Below are 25,348 nucleotides of genomic sequence, written 5' to 3'. Positions count from 1 at the left end.
CTAGGACTCAATGGAAATTGCAGGTTTTCATACCTAAGCCTTTACGGAAGCAGTCATTGTCAACTCCTGAGGAAGCATGTTCCAAAGTGGTGTGTGTGTGTGTAACAGCCAAAAAAAGCCATCCCATGGGTTCTCACCTCCCGAGAACTGGCTGGTTCTCAGAAGTAGGCCCTCTAGGCTAATCTCAAGTCTTGGGTTAGTTTATATGGGTATACCAAAGGTGCTCATTGCTAGATGGTAAAATGTACTGTTGGTTGTTGTAGAGAATGGCTACGTTGTGATGCATTTCTTATTTGTGAGTTGAAAAATGTCTTATAGGCCACCGAGTCCAAGTACATTTGGGAGATGATTAGTATACACACAACTTGTTTCAGGGGTGATAGCATGCTGTCTGGAATTACCCTTTAAGAATACAGCACTACTGGAGTGTCCCATGTGAGAATCGCTTAGTTGTTGTGATCTTTACTTTACATTCATTTTTCTTTTCAGCCTGGATGGGTGCTTCCTCTGTATTCCCGGCCAGGGAGCTGTTGGTTAGACCCTTCGCAAGATAAGCGATCAACAGGAAGCTACGTGGTCCCAAATCATTCTTTTATTTTGCAGGCTACATGCATCCAAACAGTTCAATGTACTCATGACCTGAATAGAAGGCATCTGCAATCATTCTTTCTGTAAGCTGTAACTTACTAGAAAATCTACTAGAAAATACTAGAAAATCTACTAACAACTCTGCCTCCGCTTCTATCCGCTAGCCATGGCCAAGGAGGGTGGGCCAGTCTGATGCTCGGCCACATATGTCCTTTACTTGGACAGGCCCAATGTCCTGCGCCAGGATCACAGGTCTGTCTTGGCTGGCTCTCCCTTCCCACCAGTTAGCAGCCAAACTCTGCCCCCTTCTCCCCACTTCGTTTAAAAGGGAGGATGGAACTGCCTTCTTTAAAAAATATCTTAAAAACACATTCAAGGAAATTACCAGACTCTGCCTCCGCTTCCTGCTCTCGCCTTGCCTCTGCTTCCTGCTTTGACTTACACCTTTTCTCGCTTGGCCCTGCCCGGTCCATCTTCACCCATCTTCACCACTGAGTCATTGTTCTGAGCATGCTTCCTCCTTAGAAAGAGGAAAGTCAAGTGAAGAAGAAGACTTGGTTTTTATACCCCGCTTTCCCCTACCTTTAAGGAGTCTCAAAGCAACTTACAATTGCCTTCCCTTCCCCACCCCACAACAGACACCTTGTGAGGTAGGTGGGGCTGAGAGAGTTTGGAGAGGACTGTGACTGGCCCAAGGTCACCCAGCAGGCTTCATGTGGAGGAGTGGGGGATCAAACCCGGTTCTCCAGATTAGAGTCCACCACTCTTAACCACTATACCATGCTATCTGCCCTGAGTGTGTGGGTTCTTCAGGTCTGCCTCTGGGTCTGGTGGAGTGATGGATTCCTCAAGGAGTGATGGACAGTGTTAAGTCTGCGTGGGGAGGACACATGAGGTCGAGACGGAGTTCCAACAACAATGCGTTTATTGAAGAACAGAACAGAACAGGAGAACTGTGTAAACCGGCCCCGCTTATATGCCCCCCTGGCCGCCTGTGGCCACTCCCCCCCCGATCTGTGATCGGGGGAACAACCCCAGGTTGCCAAGGGCATGTGCCGGCTTAGGGCCAATGGCACGTGCAGGATTAGGATCCTTCGTCGGGGACTCAAGCTCCTAAGTTTCCCCCTGCATATCGGCCTAACTATGTACATACATAACACCCCTCCCCCCTAAGTCCGGACAATGCAGGAACACACAAAGTCCTTGAGGTGGCTCGGTCGTGCTCGTACTCTCTGAGAACGGTGCGGCACTGGAACGGGTGTTGCCGGAACGGTTTGGGTGTGCTTGCGGCGGAAAGTCCTTCTAGCCGGTCCTCGGGCGCACATGCTGGCGATCGCCCCACGGCACACTTGGTCTTCACTGCCTCGCTGTGCTCCGGCTCCATGTCTCTGGGTAGCGCTGGGGCTTCCAAGGCGGTGGTGAGGTCGGGCATGTCTGCCGGGCAGCAGCGCAGCTGGTCACTGTGCCGCCGCAAGACACGACCTTCTGGGGTGGCGACCCGGTAGGAGACCGGACCAGTGGCTTCCTGGACCGTGGCCGGGATCCAGGCTGGGCCCGCCCTGTAGTTGCGGGCGTAGATCGGGTCATCCTGCTCTACGACTCTTGGGGTGGCAGTCAAGTCCTTGTGGGCCGGACACTCTGGCGTGAGGTCGGGGTGTAGCCGGTCGAGCAGGGTCTTTGGCCAGCGGCCCATGAGTAGTTCGGCTGGGCTCCTGCCAGTCAAGGAGTTTGGGGTGATGTGCTGGGTCAGGAGGAAGTCTGCCAGCCTTGCGTCCCAGTCTCCGTGGATGATGCGGCCCAATGTGTCTTTGGTTGTGTGCACCATGCACTCGGCCTGGCTGTTGGTGGCGGGGTGGAACGGAGCGGAGGTCACATGACGAATCAAGTTGTTCGCCATGAATTCTTGAAATTCCACCAATGTGAATTGGGCCCCGTTGTCCAAGTCCACCGTGTCTGGCAATCCGTGCATTGAGAAGAGCTGCCGCAGCACCCAAACGACTACTTGGGCGGTCATGGAGGAGACGGCCACTACCTCCAGCCATTTCGAGAATGAGTCCACAATGATGAGGAATGTCTTGCCCTGGAATGGCCCTGCGAAGTTGATGTGGATGTGGGACCAGGGCGTGCACGGTGACTCCCAACACTGGGTTGATGCGCGTGGCATCTCTGGTCGCAACTCCTGGCAGGGTTGGCAATGCTTGACCCATTCCTCTATGGTGGCGTCGATGCCTGGCCACCACACGTAGCTCCTTGCCAGCGCTTTCATGCGCATGATGCCTGGGTGGCAGGTGTGTAGTGCCTCCAGGACCCTCGTGCGGATGACCCGGCTCCCCCAGAGCAAGCAGCCCTTGTGTAGGGACAGCTCGTGCTGGTGGATGGCGAACGGCTTGAACTCCCCGTCCGGCTGGGTTGCCGGCCACCCCTTCCCCACCCAGTTGAGAACCCGGGCAAGGGTTCGGTCCTTCGCCATGTGGGTGGCGATGTCCGCCGCATGCAGGGTGGCTTCGGCAGGGTCTCCAGCAGGAGTACGTCGTGGGCCGGGGAAAGGTCGGGGTCGGGTCCATCGAGCGGCAGTCAGCTGAGGGCATCAGCGTTGGCGATGCTCTTCCTGGGTCGATGCAGGAGCCTGAAGTCGTAGGCGTTGAGGAAGATCGACCAGCGGAGCATGGGGGACAGGATCGCGGCGTCTGGCGATCCGGCACAAACAGGCCCAGGAGCGGCTTGTGGTCCGTCACGGCGGTGAAGGGACGGCTGTACATGTAATTGTGGAATTTCTTGATGCCAGCCACGACGGCGAGTGCCTCCCGGTCAATCTGGGCATAGTTGCGCTCCGCCGAAGAGAGAGTCAGGGAGTAGAAGGCGATCGGGGCCTCCCGACCGTCTGGCAACAGGTGGTTGAGGACAGAGCCGATGCCGTAGGACGAGGCATCGCAGGTCAACACCACCAGCACGCGCTTGTCAAAATGGACGAGCAGGCTCGAAGAAGACAGGAGGCCCTTGGCGGCCTCGAATGCCCGCTGCTGTGGCTTGCCCCAGGACCACAGTGTGGCCTTGTCGAGGAGGCAGTGAAGCAGCTCTGCAACCCCGATGCCTTGTTGGGCAAGAAGGCATGGTAAAAATTTAAGAGTCCCAGGAACTACTGGAGTTCCTGTTTGCACTGGGCGGAGGGGCGCTGTGGATGGCCTTGATCTTGTCGGGCGTGGGGTGGATGCCGTCAGCGTCGATCAAGTAGCCCAGGAACTCCACTTGCGGCAGGCCCAACTGGCATTTTTCCTGCTTCACCGTGAGGCCAGCACCTCGGAATTGGCTGAGCACCCGGCGGACATGGTCTAGGAGCTCCCCCTCGGAGCCGGCAGCGACCAGGACATTGTCATAGTAGGGAACGACGCCTGGCAAGTCCTTGAGGAGGTCTTCCATAAGGTTCTGGAAGATGCCCGGGGCCGTGCTGACCCCAAACTGTGGTCGCGTCACCCAGAAGGCGCCCCGGTGGGTGACGATCACCTGCGCCTCAGCCGATGCAGAGTCCACAGGCAGCTGCTGGTAAGCCTGGGCAAGGTCCAGCTTGGTGAACACCCGGCCCCCGGTGAGGGAGGCCAGGAGGTGGCTGACGACTGGCACCGGGTAGGCGTGGCTCTAGAGCGCCTTGTTTATCGTGCACTTGTAGTCAGCGCAGATCCGGACGTCCCCGTTGGCCTTCAGCGGGGTCACAATTGGCGTTTCCCACGATGCATTGGGGATGGACTCTAGGACGCCTTGAACGATGAGATGGTCCAGCTCAGCGTCGATCCGGTCCTTGAGAGCGAAGGGAACCCGGCGTGGCTTGAGGCAGATGGGGGTGGCTGCGGGGTCAATGTGCAGGCGAACAGGTGGCCCCTTGTAGTAGTCCAGCGCCCCCCGCCAGATGTCCTCGAACTCGGACCAGACGGAGTCGAGGAGGGGCTGGCTGATGCGGTGGACGCCCACGAGCTGGATCCCAAGGGCTGGGAGTCATTTCCAAGCTGACTCAAAGATTGTTCTGTTCAGGAAAGTTTGACTAGCATTGTTGGAACATTTGCACAAAGAGGATCTGGCACCTGAATACTGACGGGGCATTCTACATGCTCATGATTCCAACGTCTCTTGATATTTGTGGTTTGAAAGAGTGTTCTATTAATGAAAGCTCTTCTCTGGTTTTTGTGTGGTGATACTGCCTTGCCGGGTCACATTATTACAATGCCTCATGGAATTTGTAGTTCAGGCTCTGACACACATACATTGAACCTATCTTTGGATGAATAAATGAATACTGGCAGCAGCAATCAGAATTCTGAGACCTAGATTTTTTGTTTTTTGGCAAACATTGTTTTTAAATATTTATCGTTTTCTAAAAGTACAAGGGTGCCATTTTTCCTGCATTATTTATTTTGCATTCTCTTGTCCAAAATGTAAAAGAGAAAAGGCTCTATCCCTTTGAATATATTTTAATTTAAAATATTTATATGCCTGCCTTTCTCCTGAGCATCTCAGGACCCACGACAGGTAAATGAAAGGAATGTGTTGATTTGCTCAGAAGTAAGCCCCACCAGTGTGACTGGGGTTTACTCCTGCATAAGTTTGCATAGGGCTGTATTCTTTTGGCTGGATCCTACGCATGCCTACTTGGAACTAAATCCCATTGATTTTAATGAGGTGTACTTCCATGTAAGTGAGCATAGGACTGCAGTCTTCAGCAGGGTGTGTACCTCTGTTCATGTATTTCCTCAGCAGACACAAAAAGGTTCTGTTGTGGCCCCCACTTTATGGAATGGGCTGCCTGAGGAGGTCAGGAAAGCTCCTACTCCCCTGGATTTTCTCAAAACTATGCAAAACTGAATTATTCAGGAGGGGTTTTTTATTTTACACAAGTAATAGGGCTGTACTGTAACAAAATGGTTCAGAAAGATGCTTTGTTAAAGGTACAGGGTCATGGATTATACTACTGTGTATAGTACGCATTGTCTGTTGCTGTGAGCATGCCCCTGCTATGCAATTTGTGCATCATTTAATGTGTCCTGTTGAAATGCTTATACTTCGTTTCAGCTCTGTTATTTTGCTTATTTTCAGACTTCTGCCATCCAAAACGTATCGTACTCTTTATCAGATGTCCCATCCTGTTTGATCATATATGACTTACACTGAGTAATCAGCCTTGAGTGTCAGTGAGAAAGATGGGCTATAAATTACATAAATACACCAAAATGGGTTAATTAACCCATTCATTAAAAATAAATAAAATGAGAAAGCCAGGAGAAGTATGGCAGTCCCATGACAGGCCAATAGGGATGCCCGAACACTCACTGGTTTCAATTCAATTCCATTCAATTCACTCACTGGTTTTGGTCACATCCTGTTTGCTGGTCATAACAGAGAGCTGTTGTTGTTTTTTAAATGATCTGTTCAATTGTTCATTGCTTTAGTAGTGGTCGTTCTGCAGGTTGCTTGGATATGTTCCTTCATAATGATGCAGTACAGTACAATCGGCTTTTTGTACGTAGGTTTTGTCACACGGCCCGATGGGAGTTCTGCTTCCCCTATCTTTGTTACATGCCTGCTCCTCAACAAGCAGTTGTTTCAGTCATGGTCCCAAACCTTTTCAAGCCTGCTGACACCTTTGGAATTCTGACACAGCGTGATGGGCACGGGCACAAAATCGCTGCCACAAAATGGGAAGTGGAGCCAGTCACCAAATGGCTGGTGCAGCTTATATTCAGTCACACAATGAAGATCCCTGTGCTGGGGTGGCAGAAGCTGCTGCTAAAAGACCATTTAAAAAAATCTGTACGGCCAATCAAATCCCCAGTGGCCAATGAGAAGTCTTGCTGGGGAAAGCCATACCTGGCCCAGCCTCACTTTCTTAAAAGACTCAGCAGGCACCCTGAAAGCTGTTGGCAGGCACCACGGGGCCTACAGGCACCACCCTGGGGACCCCTGGTTTAAATGTGGTTTAAATTTGTGACAAATCAGTCACAAATCATATAAATTAGTCATAAAGAAAAACTGTTTTAATAAAATCCTACCCTTTGGTGTTTGTCTAAGTAGTCTCTAATGATGGTAATGGCTGCCAGTTGGTTTGAATTGGCAGCATCGCTACACATGCAGTTTTACAAAAACCTGATTGAAACTGTTTAGAAGGTGTTTGTGGCTGTTCGGCATGAATTGAACAGACTGGATGATAGGCTTACATCTGATCAACACCTTTGAACATGGTAAGTTAGACTGTAGATCAAGTTGCCTTGACCTGGATGGCCCAGGCTAGCCTGATTATCTCGGAAGCTAAGCAGGGTCAGCTCTGGTTAGTACTTGGATGGGAGACCACCAAGGGCAGTCCAGGATTGCTAAATGAAGGCAGGCAATGGCAAACCACCTGTGTTTATCTCTTGCCTTGAGTCAACATAAGTCAGCTGCAACTTGATGGCACTTTCCACCATCAGACCATGTTGGTGGTGAAATTTGCAGCATCCCTACAGGTTGCCAGTTGAGTGACCTGGCCCTAGCTGAAGGGATGTAAGAACACATGCCAGTACTGTGGTGGGCTGTCTCCCAGAAGAGTCTCCACATATACAGCACAAGGATTTCTGGACTGAAGACAGTTGAAACCACATGAAAACCAAAACCTTGTCAGAAATGATTGCTGAGAAGGTCCAGGAAAGATCCTTGGATGCATGCCCATTACTCCTTATTCTGACTGTCTGTTAAACAATATAGTGCAAGTGAAACAAGATCGATAAGTTATGGATCTTGAAACCCCCCTGTGTGTGACAAATTATAGGTTTTGTAAATCACATACATTTTTAGATGTATGATTGTCAAAACCAAGAGAAATACAATTTTTTTAATCATATGAAGATAAAAGGCATTGTTTTGTACATTATACATCCAATTGATGCACCCATTGTTGAGACTTAGAGGGATTATGTCCCTACACTGTGTTCGTGCACCTACCTAGGTTGTTGCCTTTTGGCACCTAACCTGTTGAATACAGATTGTGCATGCACAATAGCTCAATAATAATTTTGAGACGCTGGAAAATTTGTTGGGGATGGTTCTTGACTGATGCATCACCTACTTGTTATGAGCTTCACAAGTGCATGCTCCAATTACATCCAGTGCAGGGATGATATGGAACTGCTTCCTCCCAGCAAAGACTGGGTGAAAGAGGCTAGAGCAGGGGTCTCCAGATGGTGCCTGTGGACCCCATGGCGCCCACCTACACCTTTTCTGGTGCCCACCATGGGTTTTTAGGAAGTGGGTGGGGCCAGGTAGGGCTTCTGATTGACTGTGCAGATTTTTTTTTAAAAAATGCTGCTTTGGCAGCAGCTGCCACCGCAGCACAAAGATCTGCGCTGTCTTACTGAAGTTAAGCTGTGGCAATCATTTTGTAGCTGGCGCCGCCTCCTGCAGCCGCCATTTTGTTGCTGCACCCACTGTGCCATGTCAGAATTCCATATGTGCCCACAGGCTCAAAAAGGTTGGGGACCCCTGGGCTAGAGCTTCCATCATCATCCATTATGCGTGAACCATTCAAGTTTCTAACATAGAGAACCACACCAGATACATGAAGCCAGGCCTCTTTTTGCTCAGCCTCCCCTCCTTTCTGTAATTTTCTGCATTAAAAATGAGGAAAATGAATTTCTTTCTTTCTTTCTTTGACTCATAACAGCTCATGCAGGAATAAATACTGTTAGTCTATCTAGGGCCAGTGGACTTGTGTTTTAGTTGAAAGGAAGCAGTGCTAGACCAGGACACCATGCAGTAGGCAGCATCTTGTGGGAATGGGCTCTCCGGAACCTGTAATTATTTAAGCAGTTTTTTTTTCTCATGACACATTAGCAGTTCTCTTGCAGCACACTAGTGTGCTTCAAGCGCACATTTAGGGAATGGTTTCTTTAATTACTAACATGGTAAATGGAGAACAAAAAAGAAGAAAAGCCTCCTTTCCCTCAAATTACAGCTGAGTAAAGTGTAAAGTGACTGAGTTTATGGCTAAACAAATCTTGTGCCAGCCTGTCAAGAGGGAGCATTCATCTTGTAGCCCTTGAGGCAAATCCCCTTCTGCATTAATAATATTTCCTTGAGTTCCCGCTCTGAATGGTGAGCAAGGTAGCTTCATTTTATTGGTTTATGGAAATGCACAGTCTTTGTTAAGAGTGTTGTCAAGCACGCTTGAGAGAGTTACTTCCTCCGTGGGACTCAGCCTTATATTAACCCACAGTTTGAAATTGACTCCCAGGAATCGGAACATTAATTTTGCCCCGCTTCATTACTTTTAGAGTGAATGGCTAGAAATACTGCCTTTTCCCCCTTTAGTGCCTTCATGAATGTCTTTCCACAACATCAGCAAAGAATCAATGTCTGTTTTTTAATATATTCCACCCACTGTTGCTTACTATGGTATTTGGCCCTATGGTAGCCGTAAATTCTTAGTGAATTCCTTAAAGCTTGGACTTCATGGCAGCAGCAATATCTTTAAGTATATGTTCTTTGTTAATCATCTCAAAGTCCTCGTTGTATGTCGTAGGGATAAACTAAGCGTAACAAAACAACCCACGGCAGTACTGGAAATGCTAAAAAGAAACTTTAAGTGACTGTAAACATTTCAGACATTTTGTGTACCATAAATAAAGAGCAACTTGCTTAGTCTTATCTTATGGATGTGAAAAGCATTGATTAACTTCTGCCTGCTTGCTGCAGAAACAGCACCAGATAGTGATGGGAAAAGCTGCCGCACCTGTACGTTAGCACAAATTGAAATATGCAAGATATTGTAGCCAGCAGTGCACTGTGGGGAAACAAACTCAAAAACTGTGCTAGCCTTTGGTCTTCCATTTATTTAATTAAGATTTGATAGGATTCATCAGATGAGATGGGCAGAATTATTTGTTTATGTATAAAATTGATGAGTTGCTTTCCCCAGCTAATGTTACATGCTCAAAGCAACATGCCAGAAAAGTTAACCTTAAGAAAACATGACAAGTGCCACTTCTAAAGCAGAGGCAAATCTGGCAAAGTGTTTGGAGAATGAAAAACGCTGTAAGCTTCTGATAAAAGCTAGAGAGAGAAGGGGACAACTGGAGGGGAAGAAATCTCGAAGGAGGGGATGGTAGCTGCAAAAAGCCCTGCCTGGTTCCTTTGCAGATTTCACCACTGTGTGTGTGTTAAGCGCCGTCAAGTCGCTTCCGACTCATGGCGACCCTATGAATGAAAGTCCTCCAAAATGTCCTATCTTTGACAGCCTTGCTCAGATCTTGCAAATTGAAGGCTTTATTGAGTCAATCCATCTCTTGTTGGGTCTTCCTCTTTTCCTGCTGCCCTCAACTCTTCCTAGCATGACTGTCTTTTCCAGTGACTCTTGTCGTCTCATGACGTGACCAAAATACGACAGCCTCAGTTTAGTCATTTTAGCTTCTAGGGTCAGTTCAGGCTTGATTTGATCTAGAACCCACTGATTTGTTTTTTTGGCAGTCCACAGAATCCGTAACCCTCTCCTCCAACACCACATTTCCAAGGAATCTATTTTCTTCCTATCCGCTTTCTTCACTGTCCAGCTTTCACACCCATACATAGAAATAGGGAACACGATGGCATGAATTAATCTAGTCTTGGTGGCCAGTGACACATCCTTACACTTCAAAATATTTTCTAGCTCCTTCATGGCGGCCCTTCCCAGTCACAATCTCCTTCTGATTTCTTGGCTGCAGTCTCCCTTTTGGTTGATGGTGGAGCCAAGGAATAGAAAGTCTGCAACAATTTCAATTTCCTCATTGTCAACCTTAAAGTTGTGTAATTCTCCTGTAGTCATTACTTTTGTTTTCTTGATGTTCAGCTGTAGTCCTGCTTTGGCACTTTCTCTTTTTACTTTCAGCAGTAGTTGTTTCAAATCTTCACTATCTTCTGCCAATAATGTAGTGTCATCAGCATATCTCAAATTATTAATGTTCCTCCCCCCAATTTTCACTCCACCTTCATCTAAATCTAATCCAGCTTTCCTAATTATATGTTCTGCATATAGATTGAAGAGATAGGGAGATAAAATACATCCTTGTCTGACCCCTTTGCCAATTGGAAACCATTCCGTTTCTCCATATTCTCTTCTAACTGTGGCCTCTTGTCCAGAGTACAGGTTGCGCAACAAAACGATCAGATGTAGTGGCACACCCATTTCCTTTAAAACCAGCCATAGCTTTTCATGATCTACACAGTTAAAAGCTTTGCTGTAATCTATGAAACACAAGCTGATTTTCTTCTGAAATTCTCTTCTACGCTCCAGTAACCAGCGTATATTTGCAATATGATCTCTAGTGTCTCTTCCTTTTCTGAAACCAGCTTGAACATCAGGCATTTCTCGTTCCATATATGGTAACAGCCTTTGCTGTAAGATTTTGAGCATCACTTTACTTGCATGAGAAATTAATGTGATGGTCCACTATAAATGCCCATAAAAGCAAGGTCAAGTTGGCTAAAACGGGAGTGATGCACTCTGTTCTGCCCAGATATGCCAGCGGGTCGGTGAGTGTATCCTGCGCTAGCTGAAGTTTCTCGAATTGTCTTCAAGGATACCCCCACATGAAGCATGATGTGTGTGTAAAGTGCCGTCAAGTCACAACTGACTTATGGCAGCCCAGTAGGGTTTTCAAGGCAAGAGACTAACAGAGGTGTTTTGCCATTGCCTTCCTCTGCATAGCAACCCTGGAATTCATTGGTGAATAATAATAATAATAATAATTTATTAATACGGCCACTGACCAGCAGAAAAAACAGCCACAACTGATAATAAGAAAACCACAACAGCTACTACTGTTACTACAAATAAACGAAACCTAAAAATTACATATTACATGTATGAATAAAATTTATGTAAACATTGTATAACTTGGTGTGACCCCCTTAATATTTTGAGTAATAAAGTATTTCTGTTACTCTTATCCTGTCAGGGTACAACGTATTTTAATAGCTGCAGCACAGAATTTAACAGTCAAGAGTGTAAACTGTGATTTTTCTTCAGTTAGGAGCTTCTTAGCCAGAAACTCATCTGGTTGGTCAGGGAAAGTGTTAAGCAAAGGGGAAAGAACCCTTGTGCTGACTTCTTGGTAGAATGAACAGCGGATCAAGACATATTCTGAAGTTTCTATATCCCCTGGCCCACAAGGGCAAAGCCTTTCGGCTATAGGGACCTGAATTCCATGGTGATCTCCAATCCAAATACTAACCAGGACTGACCCTGTCTAACTTCTGAGATCTGCCAAGATAGAGCTAGCCTGGGCCGTCCAGATCAGGGCAATGAAGCATGCTGCTGCAGCCCAAACAACATCTTAGTATTGCACAAGCAGTTTGCTGTTGAATTTTTGACCAGAGGTAGTGTACGAACCTGCCTTACTGCCTGACTCTGTTGTTTTTGTATCCCACTCTTCCTCCAAGGAGCTTGAGGTCATACACATACTGCATTTACCCAAACGGAAGACTAGACTAGATTTCTCCCCCAGGTGTGCTGTCAAAAAAAAAAAAAAAGAAAGAAAGAGGGGGGAGTCATTTTACATTTGTGTACAAGTTGCAAATTTGTACAATAATAAGAAGCTTGTGCATACCAGTTTTTTTAGGTGGATCGTCAAACTTTCAGAGTCATCTTTCTTTCAGGTAAATATAGTAATTCTTCTGCCTTTCATTTTTTCTTTACAACTATCTTGTGAGATAGGTTAAGCTCTGTGTGTGTGTGTGTGTGTGAGAGAGAGAGAGAGAGAGAGAGAGAGAGACCAGCCCATGGCAAGCTTGATGGGTGGGGAGAGATCTGAATCTGATTCTCTCTAACTACTTTATTATACTGGCTCTAGATGAGTCATTGATCCTTCTATTTCCGTATTGGTTACTCTGACTGGCAGTGGCTCTCCCAAATTTCCTTTTAAAAACAAAACCCTGAAGGTATTAGAGATCGTAACGCATGTGTGCTTCTACTGAGCCTCAGCCTCTCCCTGGCAAGGGAAAACTAATCCTCAATTCATCGTCAATAGAATTCTACAGTCACCTGTGGTATAGAATAGACACAAGCAAGCAGCGAATTATCTCATAGCACAGAGTTGTGCTTAGGCTATTTGACAGCCTTGGGAATGGTTTTTGTCACGCCAGTTTTGGCAGCACGTAGTTTCACTCAGATCCAAGAGAAGATTTCAGTACGTTAATCTGTCACAATGACAGTTGCCGCTGGAATCACTTCTTGACCTTAGCTTGGCTAGTCCTGCTCATTCATGAAGCTTTTATCGATGAAGTGATGAGTGAGTGATACAAGACTTTTTTTTCTGAAGAAGAAAGCAAAGCCCTCTGGCATATCGTTTTTGTCGCTTTGAAAAGAAATATTGATGCCTAAGTCTTTCCTCATAAGAAACCATCAGGCTTTTTTCTCCAACCAGAAGGCAAAAGGACTTGGACATCTTGTTGGGATTGTGAAACACCTGGAAGTTATGTACAGCAGGAAAAAATGAGCTTGTTAGCAAGGGATGAATACATGGACCGGCTCACAATGGCATCCACATTTTTTAAAAGTCATACTAAAGTGGTAGGAGTGAAATGGGCAAGTGGACGGAGTCAAGAACATTGTGAAATGTTGGTCCAAATGAACGTAGCTCATCTAAGAATGTCATGTTAAGGCAGGTACCCAATTTCCTAGGTGCTGATCTTCTACTAAAATACCCATTGATTCAACAGCTGAAGTGGCAACAAAAAGAAAAATTGCACTAACTCCCCCCACCCCGTTATACTATATACATTATACCACATATATATCCAATTTTTTAAAAAAAGTTAAATTCCTCCCAAAATAAATATAGGCAACATTATAGCTTATGACAGGATCATAGAATCATAGACCTGGAAAGGGTCAGACAGGCCATCAAGTCCAACCTCCTGCTCAGTGCAGGATCAGCCCAGAGCATCCCTGACAAGTGTTTGTCCAGCCGCTGCTTGAAGACTGCCAAAGAGGGGGAGCTCACCAGCGCCCTAGGCAGCCAATTCCACTACTGAACAACTCTTATGGTAAAAATATGTTTCCTAATATCCATAACATTCCAGCCATAATTTAAACCCATTTAAACCCATTATTGCCCATTTAAACAGACCCCACCCCAATTCTGCCACTGCAACAGTATAACCACTAGCTACCATGATGATTCTGTTTTCACCCTGTAATAAAAGTGATTTTCACACATTGCTAATTTGCCATGGGTGGCACAGCTGCACAAAGCTGGTTCTCTGGTTAAGCCACCCAAGTAACTGCAAGGGACACTTCAGGGAAGGCAGCTTTGATGTCTCATTGGGGTTCAGTTCATACCTCACCTTTGGCAGTGTAGGAAGGAGACAACAGGCATCACCTCCTGGATCTGTTCCACCATCAGCCAGGTCCAGGAGGAGCCCCTGTGACATTGCTGCAAGGGTTCATCTTGGACCTGGTTAGCGGTGCTGCCAGGGCAGTGAGTGTACCTTGCTTGGGGTGACAAAATACATTGAACGGATACTGGCAACCTTTCTCCACTCGTGCCCCACCCATAAAAATGATGGGACCTTTTGCTAGTGTGTCTGTAATGAGCTGCCTTTTACCTCTTCTGTGGCTATTGTGCTTTCTTTCCCATTTTCTGTTATTTTGTCCAACTTAGTTTGAGTCATTCCCAAAATAAGGAGGGAACAAGTGTCATGGGGCAGCCTGCTAAGGCTTCCTCAGATGAGGAGGACCTTGAAGCAGCAGGCAGTGGAAGGGAGGAACAGCAGCAGGCTGAGCAGTCACAGACAGATGAGTTCCCCCCATGCCTACAACTGCCCTGAGCAGGGGACTCACCTGTTTCAAAGGGCCAGCTGCAGGCAGTGCCACCAGAGAGCCTCCCAAAACTGCTGCAGCAGAGGTGCTTAAAGGTTCAGAGCACTCCTACATGAGGGTAGAAGGAGTGCTAGATTGCAGGCCACAAAGAGCACTCCCTGCTGACAGTGATGAGGCTAATGAGCTTCACCCAGCAGGAAATGCTGAGTCAGAGGAACAAGCAACAGCTGGTTCACCATAGGCCTATTTAACAGGCACTGGCATCCAGGCCAGTATGGGGAGAATGTGTTAGGACCATCATGGGTTCTTGGTAGAGGCTGGTCTTGCCTGATACTTTTGTGGTCTTGACCTTGGAATGGACTTTGATGTGGGTTTTGGAATTTGCTACTGGCACTGAACCTGGAACAGCTTGGTATTGGTCCTCAAACTGCCATTTGGCTATGCTAGCTGCTGCCATTCAGGACAACAAGTATGCATGGGTGGGTAAAAGAAAGAGAAATGGTGGCTCTCCTAACAACATGTAAATTATTAGTTCAAAATGCTTGTCATAGGGTTGCCAGGTCTCTCTCCCCCCCCCCACCCTGGTTGCTGGCAGCGGATGGAGGGTACGGTTGCCAGATCCAGGTTATGAAACCCCTGGAGATTTGGGGATGGAGCCTGGGAAGAACAGGGACTTCAGTGTGGTACAATGTCATAGAGTCCACCCTCCAAAGCATCTGTTTTCTCCAAGAGTACTGATCTCTGTAGTCTGGAGATGAGGTATAATTCTGGGGGGTCTCCAGGTCCCACCTGAACTAGACTTTACCTACTAAATAGCATTTCCTACTAAAATAGTGGTCCTCTGTCTTACAAAAAAATAAAACATAAATCTGGTGGCACCTTGTATGTGTGTGTTAAGTGCCATCAAGTCACTTCTGACTTATGGCAACCCTGTGAATGAATATCCTCCAAAATATTCCATTGTTAACAGCCTTGCTCAGGTCTTGCAGACTGAGGGCTGTGGCTTCCTCTACTGAATCCATCCCTCTCATGTTGGGGTTTCCTCTTTTCCTATTGCCTTCAACTTTTCCTAGTAGTCTTGTCTTTTCCAGTGACTCTTGTCTTCTTATAACTTGACCTCAGTTTGGTCATTTTAGGTTCTAGGGAGAGTTCAAGCTTGGCTTGACCCAGTTTAAAGACTAACAAAATTTATTCCAGCATCTACTTTTTTAGTCAGAGTTTACTTCATCAGATACATAGGAGTGCATAATCATTTTATAGGCCCTTTTGTAACTTTGGTTATAAAAGTGTTTGTAAAATGACTGGACACTCCTGTATGCCTGAAGAAATGGGACTTGACTCACCAAAGCTTATGCTGGAATAATATTTATTACTCTTAAAGTGCCATCGGGTTCATGTTGTATTTGTAAGGTAATGATATATGTTACAGGATGTTGTCACATTGGGTGTTTCTCTGCTTCCCACTGTTGAAGGAAGGGAGCAGGAAACTACATCATGCATTACATCATGGGAGAGAGGAAGGAAAACATTCTATAGCTTTTTTTTATAGCAACCTAAAGTTCAGGGTAATATCTGATTTTGCCCTGAAACCTAGTATAAGAATGAATCTTTTTTATGTACCTCCGCATCAAGGCACACCCTGAGCACAAACCTCACGCTACTGCCTCTTGCAGAAATTGCCCTTTGTTAGGTGATAAGGAGGTGAGATAAAGGGGATGATACAGAAGACAAACAGTTCTGTTTGGACAGAATGCACTCATGGGGGAGGTGATGCAAGAAAAATGCAACCTTGTAAAGGGATTTGCTGCTAAGGTACGTGAAAGTTTGCACGCTCATGTGATTTTTGAGGGTAACAAGTCCAGCATGCTCCAAGACACAAGGATCTGTCAAGTTTCAGCAAACACCTTAAATTAAGGTGTTTTTTTTTCTATGTTAGTATCAGTAGAGATGGCCCTTCCTTGGAAAGCTGTCTAGTATTCTGCCTTTTCTTTGTTCAGACTAGGGCTGTTTATTCGGTTCGGCCCGAACTGAAAATCAGCCGAATTTCCCTTGATTCGGTGGTTTTTAGTTCGGGACGAACCGAACTCAAAAGTGGCGGGCAACTGGGGAGCCGAATTCAGCGAGTTCGGGAGTTCACGAATAAATCCGGCCAATTCGGGGCCGTCAGTAAGCAGCATAACCTTCAGTAAGCAGCATTCTCCTCCCCCGGCCAATCGGTGGCCAAGCTGGGTCTTCTTCTAGCCAATCAGTCAGGATTGAGTACTGGAGGAATCAGCTGATGTGCGGCCCCGCCGGGGAAAAAGAGAGAGAGGGAAATCCTTGTGTGTGTGCGGGGGTGCTTGTGCACATTCGCTCCTTTCCGTGGCTGCAGGGGGTGCATTTTTTGGGGTACAGACCCCAAACTTTCAGGGGATATTCAGACAATCCTTCTTAAGAGACCACCCAAGTTTTGTAAAGATGGGTTCAGTGGGGGCAGAAATATCGGCTCCCCCCTTTTCTATTTCCGTGGCTGCAGGGGGTGCATTTTTGGGTGTGCCGACCCCAAACTTTCAGCGGAGCTTCAGACAAGGCTTCTTAAAACCCAAGTTTTGTAAACATTGTGTCAGGGCCCCCCGAGATATGGGCTTTCCCCTTTTCCCTATTGGGATGAATGGATCACCCTCGAGAGATGCATAAATATGGATCTCATATTGGATACAAATGGAATCATATTGGATTACCCAGCCTCCCAGCCCCTCCTGATGGAACAGAAGACAGCCACAGTAAGACCCCTTTGGGGGCTTTAATCTGTAATTTTTCTTTTCTGTGTGTGTGTGTGGGGGGGGAAAGCAGAGTCTGTGTGTGTGTGGGGAGGGAGCAGTTTCTGTGGGGGGGGGAAGCCAAAGGGGGCTTTTGCCGGTTCTGCCTGGGGTGTGTGTTCCCCCTCCAGTCTCTCTCTCCCTGGTTTGAGGGGGGGGGGGCTTCATTTTTATGTCTTCAGGTTTTCCCTCATTCATAAGATCAGTTAGGTTATTTTGATGCTTGCTCAAAACTGGTTTTCAAATGGTGACTTAAAGAATGCATCTGCCTGGTCCCAAGTCCAATGCAAAAGGAGAAATTCCACCCCCTCCTGCTCATTATGCATAGCTAGCTGCTTCTGTCCCTTTCCATGGTTTGCAAACTCCCAGGTGTCAGGTGTTGCTTTGCACTGTTGCAAAGGTGTTGCATTGCGTGCTTGTGTTGCTTTGCAGTTGTATTGTTTTGCAAAATTCTTCACACCTGCCCCGCCCTTTGCATGTTTGCAAAGGTGTTGCTTTGCAGTTGTGTTGCTTTGCAAAGTTCTTAGCACCTGCCCCGCCCTTGCTCTCATCAGCTGTTTGTCGGGGCTGGGAGCTTTGTGCGTGGGCGGCAAGCTCTGCTCAGAGATGCACATTAAGGGTGGGGGGGACCCCTTTCGGGGCCCATATCTCAGCCCCCCCGAACCAATCTTTACAAAACTTGGGGGGTCTGGCAAGAAGGGTCCTTTGAAGCTCCTCTGAAAGTTTGGGACCTCTACCCCCAAAAATGCCCCCCCAGAGCCGCAGAAAGGCGAGGTTGTGTTTTTAATGGCTTTATTCGGCCGAATTTTTTTCCCGAACTTTGAATTCCCGCCGAATTACACAGACCCGAAGTGGGGGAGTTCGGACTTCGGCATATCCCGAATCTAAACGGGCCGAATTCAGCCGAATCCGAACTATACCGAATTTTTTAAAATTCAACAGCCCTAGTTCAGACTATTGAATACAATGCTTGTATATGTGTGGGTAAAGTGCTATCAAGTCACAGCTGACTTATGGCAAGTTTTCAAGGCAAGAGACGTTCAGAGGTTGTTTGCTCCTGTGATGTCTATATATTTTTTCTTTAATCATTCTACTCAAATGACCAATAGGTCTTAAGCAGGTCCACAATAAAACACAATGGCCAAAATATTTAATATCTAATATATTAGATATTAGGGGAGGGGTTGTGGCTCAGTGGTAGAGCATCTGCTTGGCATGCAGAAGGTCCCAGGTTCAATCCCCGGTATCTCCTAGGCAAGTAGGTTATGTGAAAGACCTCTGCCTGAGATCCTGGAGAGCTGCTGCATCTGAGTAGACAGTACTGACTTTGATGGACCAAGGGTCTGATTCAGTATAAGGCAGCTTCATGTGTATTCCACTTATCCTTCAAACTAGGCAGACAATATATATATAAATAAACAAACAAATAAATATATATATATACAAATTTTGAAATCTGTCTATATTTATACCCTTCCTTTTTCCTAGGAGCTCAGGGTGTCATACATCATTCTCCCTTCTCAGTTATATCCTCAAACCAACCCTGTGAGACTAAGAGATAGTAACTTGCTCATTGACCACCCGCCACCCTCTCGGCAGAATACAGCCTCTTAGTTTGCTACTGAGTTGAGTGACTTGAAGAAGGCTGGAAGATGCCTACAATGACGATGGTGGAAAACATTTACTGAATCTCACAGAGAGGTCTATAGAGTTTATTGGAAGACCTATGAGGCAACCATGAAAGCGGCAAAGAAATCCTCCTTCAATTATATCACTACATCAGCAATTTCGCACCCAGCTCAGCTGTTCTAAATAGCTCGGCGCTTGCTGACCCTGAAGTCACGACCTCTGAATCCACAGGAACAAATGATCACTTGTGACGTTAGCAAAATCTCTCAAACACATTCTGATTTGGATGCTGGTTGCAATACAGTGGTGACACTTGAAAAAACACCCAATACATCATCAGGTCAATTTATGGATTATTTTAATCCATTAACCGAGATGGATCTCAGGATCTTTGAAGAGTACCACTTGTACACTGGATCCATTCCCTTCTTGGTTTTTTGAAAGCATGTAAGGACTAGGGATGTGCATTCAGCTAAAGCTGAACCAACACCCCCCACCCCCAATTGGTATTTTGGGTGTTATTTAACTGGGGGGAAAAATGGCTTCAATTAAAGGGAGCCGAAAAAGCAGATCCCGAGTAATGCCAAATGCTTCGGCCCCACCACCATTTTCCCCCTTCCTTCCCTTCATTTACCTGCTGGCTGAGTCCTCACCGCTGTCACCTCTGAAGTCCATGTGGACTTTGGAGGTAAGCAAGCGTGGCACAGAACTGAACGCTGGGCTCAACTGAGCCCAACGTTCAGCTCTGCGTGGTGTATTTTTCAGGCTTGGTTTTAATAAACCTGAAAAATTTTAATTATCTGAAAAAAGCCGATATAAGGATTTGGCTTTTTTTCAGCTTTCAAAAATTTCCAGGTTTATTAAACCTGAACCTGAAAAATACTGAAAAAATGATGCACAGCCCTAGTAAGGACCACATCAGTGAAGCCCTGAAATACATCATAAATCAATCACTAACCCAGGGATCATTTCCCAGGTCATTAAAACATTCATCCCCTTCTGTAAAAACCATCAGAAGAGAATAATGATATTGCCAATTATTGCCTGGTTTCCAACCTACCCTTCCTGGGCAAGATGATCAAGAGAACAGTAGTAGAACAACTACGGGCCTTCCCGGCCTTTGGCTGGGGAGGGGTAGAAATGTAATAAATTATTATTGTTGTTGGTTATTATTATTTATTAATCTGCCCTAGACCCTTTTCAATCTAGCATCAGACCAGGTTATGGGACAGAAACAGTGTTGGCGGCTTTAGTAGATCTCCATTTGAATGCACTCAAACAAGGCTGGCTCTATAGTTTTTTTAAAGGGAGGCAAAAATACAAAATGATGCCCCTCATATATTATGTACATATTTTTCTTTATATATACATATATAATCAATATATATAACATTTGCAAATATACACAATTCATCACCATTCCCAGTTTTGTCACTCAAATGCTGAATATACAATTTTAAAAGTCAGAAGTCAAACTTACAGTTTTAAAGCATGAAACTTAACTGCCAAAAGTGAGGGCCCCTGGACCTGTTTGCATCTGTCATTTATTTTGGCAAGCACCAAATACAAGATCTCAGCTGTCAAATAGTGCAAAACGTTGAATGTCAACTATCAAATATTGTCAAACATCAGTCAATGAAATCACAGGATGTCAATTACCAATGTAGCAAATATTCTGCAAATATTAGGTTCTTTGACACCGAAATTCACAGAGGAGGATTTTGCATAGCGTATGTGAGGACAAATTCATTTAGCATATGTGACAGAGAATTGATTTCTGTTCTAATTGATACCTGGCTAGCTTGTATTGACAGAAGTAAACCAATAATCTTTGGTAGCTACTATTTGGTCTCATCCTTACAGGCCCTTTGCTCCTTCTTCAGTTATGTCAAACTAGCAGGAACACCTCCAGTCTGCAGCCGTGTCCCTCATTAATGAAACATATAAAGGGATATTCTGAAAGCATTCTATCCATGCTTAGAAATATATTTTTCCATTATGTATTAGCAGCAATATTATTATCCATATACATAGATGCCGCCTGCCACCAAACATTTAGAATTAAGCATAAGCAGCAAGATTCCACACTAGGGAAATAGAGAGCTAGCATCCTTTACTGGTTAGAGTGTTGGATTCGGATCTGGGAGACCCAGGTTTAATGTCCACTTCGCAATGGAAGCTTGCTAGGTGACCTTGGGCCAGTCTCACACATTCTCACAGGGCTGTTGTGAGGAGAAAATGGAGATATTGCAAGCTGCTTTGGGATTTGTTGGATAGAAACATGGGGTATAAATGAAGTAAGTAAATACATACATGGGGATCCACCCACCGAAACCCCAGTGCCTCACTTTTTGGCCCACCTCTCTTGATAGCATTCTGAAAATACAGTCCAAAAGGCCCCCCCCCCCATAACTTCCACATGAAGCGGTCAGTACTGTGAAAAGTAACTAGGTTTCTAGATGTTGTATTTTACTAGAAAATACGATATCTTGCTTAACCAGTTACCCCATAAGTAGTGATACAAGCTTTGAATTAAGAAATTCTTTTTTAATTTAGAAACTTCAGTAGAACATAAAAAACACATCAGTTACAAATATATGACAGTTACATTGTAGGAAAAAACCTAAAAGAATATCACAATGTTTAAGCAGATCTGTTCAGTAAAAGTTACAGTAGAAATAGCAAGTTCACATAACCTCTGGATGTGCCATGCTGATGGGAAAGATTGTTTAGACAGACGGACAGCATAGTCTGCTAAAGAACTCCCAACTATGGAATAATTTCTAACCCCTTATATACCTTTTATCATGGGAAACCTTAATTTGTGGTTATACATCACAATCTTTTTATGACATCTTCTCAAGGGTCTCCAAACTTTCCCAAAACAACTTTAAACCTTTAAAACTTTCTCATAACATCATTTTAACCTTTCATACCTCACAAGGTTTCTGTACATGGCCATGGGCAAGGATTTCTGATATAGATGTGCACAGATCTTCAATGTCAAGCCCATTAATTATAATATGGTGAGAAAATCACATAAAGATGCTTATAATGGAGTTCTGTTACCCCCACTGAAGCCAAGTTTTAAAGGGACCGAACTTTTCCGTTTGCTATCTGTGTTTACCTTAAGGGTCGGCTGGCCTTGGCCGGCTGCCTGGATCAGCTTAGAGCTCACAGTATCTGCTGTACTTTCAATTCTCAGTGAGACACTTGCCATACTCCGGGCAGGAGACTAAGTTTAATTAGCATACATTGCAAGAATTTGATATATTTTTAGGCTATTTATGCTAGCACCGCTACACCCAGTTTATATTTTCTGATGGGAATCCCTTACCACTGTTAAATCTTATGTTAGTGCTCCACATCTGCTATTTCATCATTGCAGAAAGGAAGAGAGCCAAAAAGACAAAACAAAAAAAATTCAAAAAATACACCCACCATGTGAATGTTTTGCAAAGCAGGAAGCCTGATGCTGGGTATGGGAGTCGTCGTCAGCAGGGAAAGAGGAAGGGGGCAAATGAGAGGCAGAAAGACATGATTAATAAAATGGACCTAGAATAATAGAATTGGAAGGGGCCATACTGGCCATCGAGTCTCAAAGCAGGATCAGCCTACAGCATCCCTGACAAGTGTTCAGTGAGGGGAAGCTCAACACCTCCCTAGGTAGCTGATTCCACTGCTGAACAACTATTACTGTAAAAAAAAAAAAATCCTAACATCCAGCCAGTACCTTTCTGCCCATAATTTAGACCCATTATTGCAAGTCCTATCCTCTGCTGCCAACAGGAACAGCTCCCTCCCTCCGGAGAGGGAGGGACATAGATCCAGGGTGCTTTCTTTCCCCAGTGGCTTCTCCCCACCCCTGCAATGGGTGTCCAGAGATGGGCTGCCTCTGAACACTGAGGTCCTATTTAGCAACAGTTACTGCCAGAAATCTCCTCTTCCAACATAATCATGTAATCGGCTCTGCCAGATCAGACCAAAGGTCCTTCTTGTCCTGTACTCAACAGCAATCAAAGCAGCAACAGTCTTCTAACCACATTACACCAGTGGTTACTAGCCAGGAGAGCTAAACAGAACCTTCAGGTTTAGAGGTAATCTACCCCTGAATACCAAGGAGACAAAAGTGTTGCATTCATGGTTTGCTTGGAGGCTTTTCCAACAGTGAGCAGGCACCAAGTGTCAAACGTACAGGCAAAGTATTCAAACATCTCTCCCCTGGTGCTTGATACTCAGCAGAGACCCAGTACCTCTGAACAAGAAACGTCAATTGACTTTTCATGGCTAATATCTATCAATATACCTTTTCTGCGATCAATTTGCCATGCAGGATCAGACCAAAGTGGGCCCAGTCAAACCCAGCCTCATCCTACTAGCAACAGCCAGACCTGCTTTCATCATGGAGTAGACTGTTTGTGAAACTGGGAGCCCCACATAGCTCTTGCCAGACTTGCCACCTGCCGCCCTCTCTGCCTGGGGGAGGGGAAAAGGAACCATACACTTCCCACCCAGACCCGAAAGAGAACTGCAGCTGCCCAAGCAGGGAATAATGGCTCAGTCTCACTAGGTTGCCCCAGAGCAGCATAAATAACAGTCATAAACCGCGCAAAACCGGCCCCCTTGGAGCCATCATCCTCTCCTAGTAGTAGGGTTGCCAACCTCCAGGTATTAGCTGGAGATCTCCTGCTATTACAACTGATTTCCAGCCGATAGAGATCAGTTCACCTGGAGAAAATGGCCGCTTTGGCAATTGGACTCTATGGCATCGAAATCCCTCCCCTCCCCAAACCCCACCCTCCTCAGGCCCCGCCCCAAAAACCTCCCGCCGGTGGCAAAGAGGGACCTGGCAACCCTAGCTGTTGCCCAAAGAAGCCGTCTGCATCTCCCTCCCATTGCTGCCAGTGGTCTGTGATTGCCCCCTGCAGTACCCCGGAGCTCACCTCAGCCACAGACATAAATGTGCACCACTTGTTCTCAAGTAAACGGTTGACCTGCCTTACACTATGAGAAGTGCCTGCCACCCCTGTCTGCGTGCCGCTGCTTGCCCCCTTTGCTCCCCTCTGCCCCAGCTATGGCCCTGCTTCAACAGAAATAATCCATCCCTCGTGGGATGGGGAAAACCCCATGTGTGCTGCTTCCTTTGAGAGAAGGAAGGATTCAAAATGTGATGGATAAATCAATACTTTAAGCTCTCAGGAGTCCCAGGACTCAAGGACAGAACTGAAAACGTCAGAGTGCTTTGAACATCGACAACCGTTTAATCCCTTGTAACAGTCAGGTACGAGAGAAGCACATGGTGGCATTTTAGGCTTGGCCACCCACAAAGAACATCATTTAGTTGAAGAATAAACTTCAAAGAAAAGAGCTGTGATGTTGCTCTGGCCCAGTTAACTGCCTGCCACACTTACCTCAGAAGCAGAAGGGCTGCTTTCAAGTTTTATTTTTCACCTGAAACCACTAAACTGGGAACAAGTCCCAAATTAGCTTTGTCAAGCGCAAATAAAACTTCAGAAGGCCATTTCTCTCTGAAACACTGTCTAACGCAGAGGGGAGATAGGAGAAACCCTATTGCGGCCCCAGCCCTATGGGGGGAAAGGGGGGGCACCCACCACCCCAGGTAACACCCATACCCGGTGACTGACCCGCATGGTCCTATCCAAGAATGACTAGTACACCGTAGCTGGAGTGAAAAGGCCACAACTTTATTGATTACAGCATTAGGCATTGGCAAGCATGAAGGGCAGGATCCAGGGATCAGCTGACCCATCCATCAGCTGATAGCACCATGCGCCCAACCCGTCTGCTGGGCACAGCCTGAGATGGCAGTATGCCGGGTCCCCATGTGGATGGAAGCCAACTGTGTGGTCCACTGCCACTTGGGAGGAGGCCAAACCGCAGCCCCCAAGCCAGGCTTACCCAATCCTGGCCTACCCCCAAAACCCCTTATTAGGGTCCCCAGAGTGGGAAGCGGGGCACGCAGGCCGTCCTCCCCCAAACTGGATCCGGCGCCATGTCCAAACCGCCACAAGAGGCGACCGGAGATGCCTACCCCACCTCTCTGTGCATCTCCCGCCAATGCCTAATGCTGTAACCACCCGCAGAGCCAATGTCGTATGTCCTGTAGCCATATGTCCATGTCCTATGATGACAGGTGCACCCCGTCCGGGCGGAATAAGGCTCCCATCCAATGAGACAGGTCCTGGTGGTGGATCATGGCTCCTCCCAAAGCCGTCACCGCCTTACCCACAACCACTGTGACCTTCCCCCTGGCCCGGTCCACCTTTTTAGGGGACTGCGCACCCCACCAGCACCTCTGCTCCAGCATGTCCGACCACACCAAGGTCGTCCTGGGCAGACGCACGGCCAGGGTCCGCAGGTCTGCAGCCTCCGCCTCACACAGATCACGGCCCCTCCGTCTGACCAGGTCGTTCTCACCCAGCTGGATTACCAAGATGTCCGGTGTCCCATGTTGCCACACGAGGTGCCACACCTGCGGCACCAATGACTTCCAGCGCAT

The 25,348-nt window shown here is 46.5% G+C and overlaps 1 pseudogene; it reads right to left on the bottom strand.

The window, feature by feature from the left end:
• Positions 1–1,026: 1,026 nt before the first annotated feature.
• On the bottom strand, positions 1,027–25,348 carry LOC130478378 (uncharacterized protein K02A2.6-like; annotated as a pseudogene).

This window comes from Euleptes europaea, chromosome 5, assembly GCF_029931775.1.
Source record: "Euleptes europaea isolate rEulEur1 chromosome 5, rEulEur1.hap1, whole genome shotgun sequence".
Lineage (NCBI taxonomy): Eukaryota > Metazoa > Chordata > Lepidosauria > Squamata > Sphaerodactylidae > Euleptes > Euleptes europaea.
The sequence above is the reverse complement of the archived record's forward strand: the minus strand, read 5'-3'. Positions and strand labels throughout refer to the sequence as shown.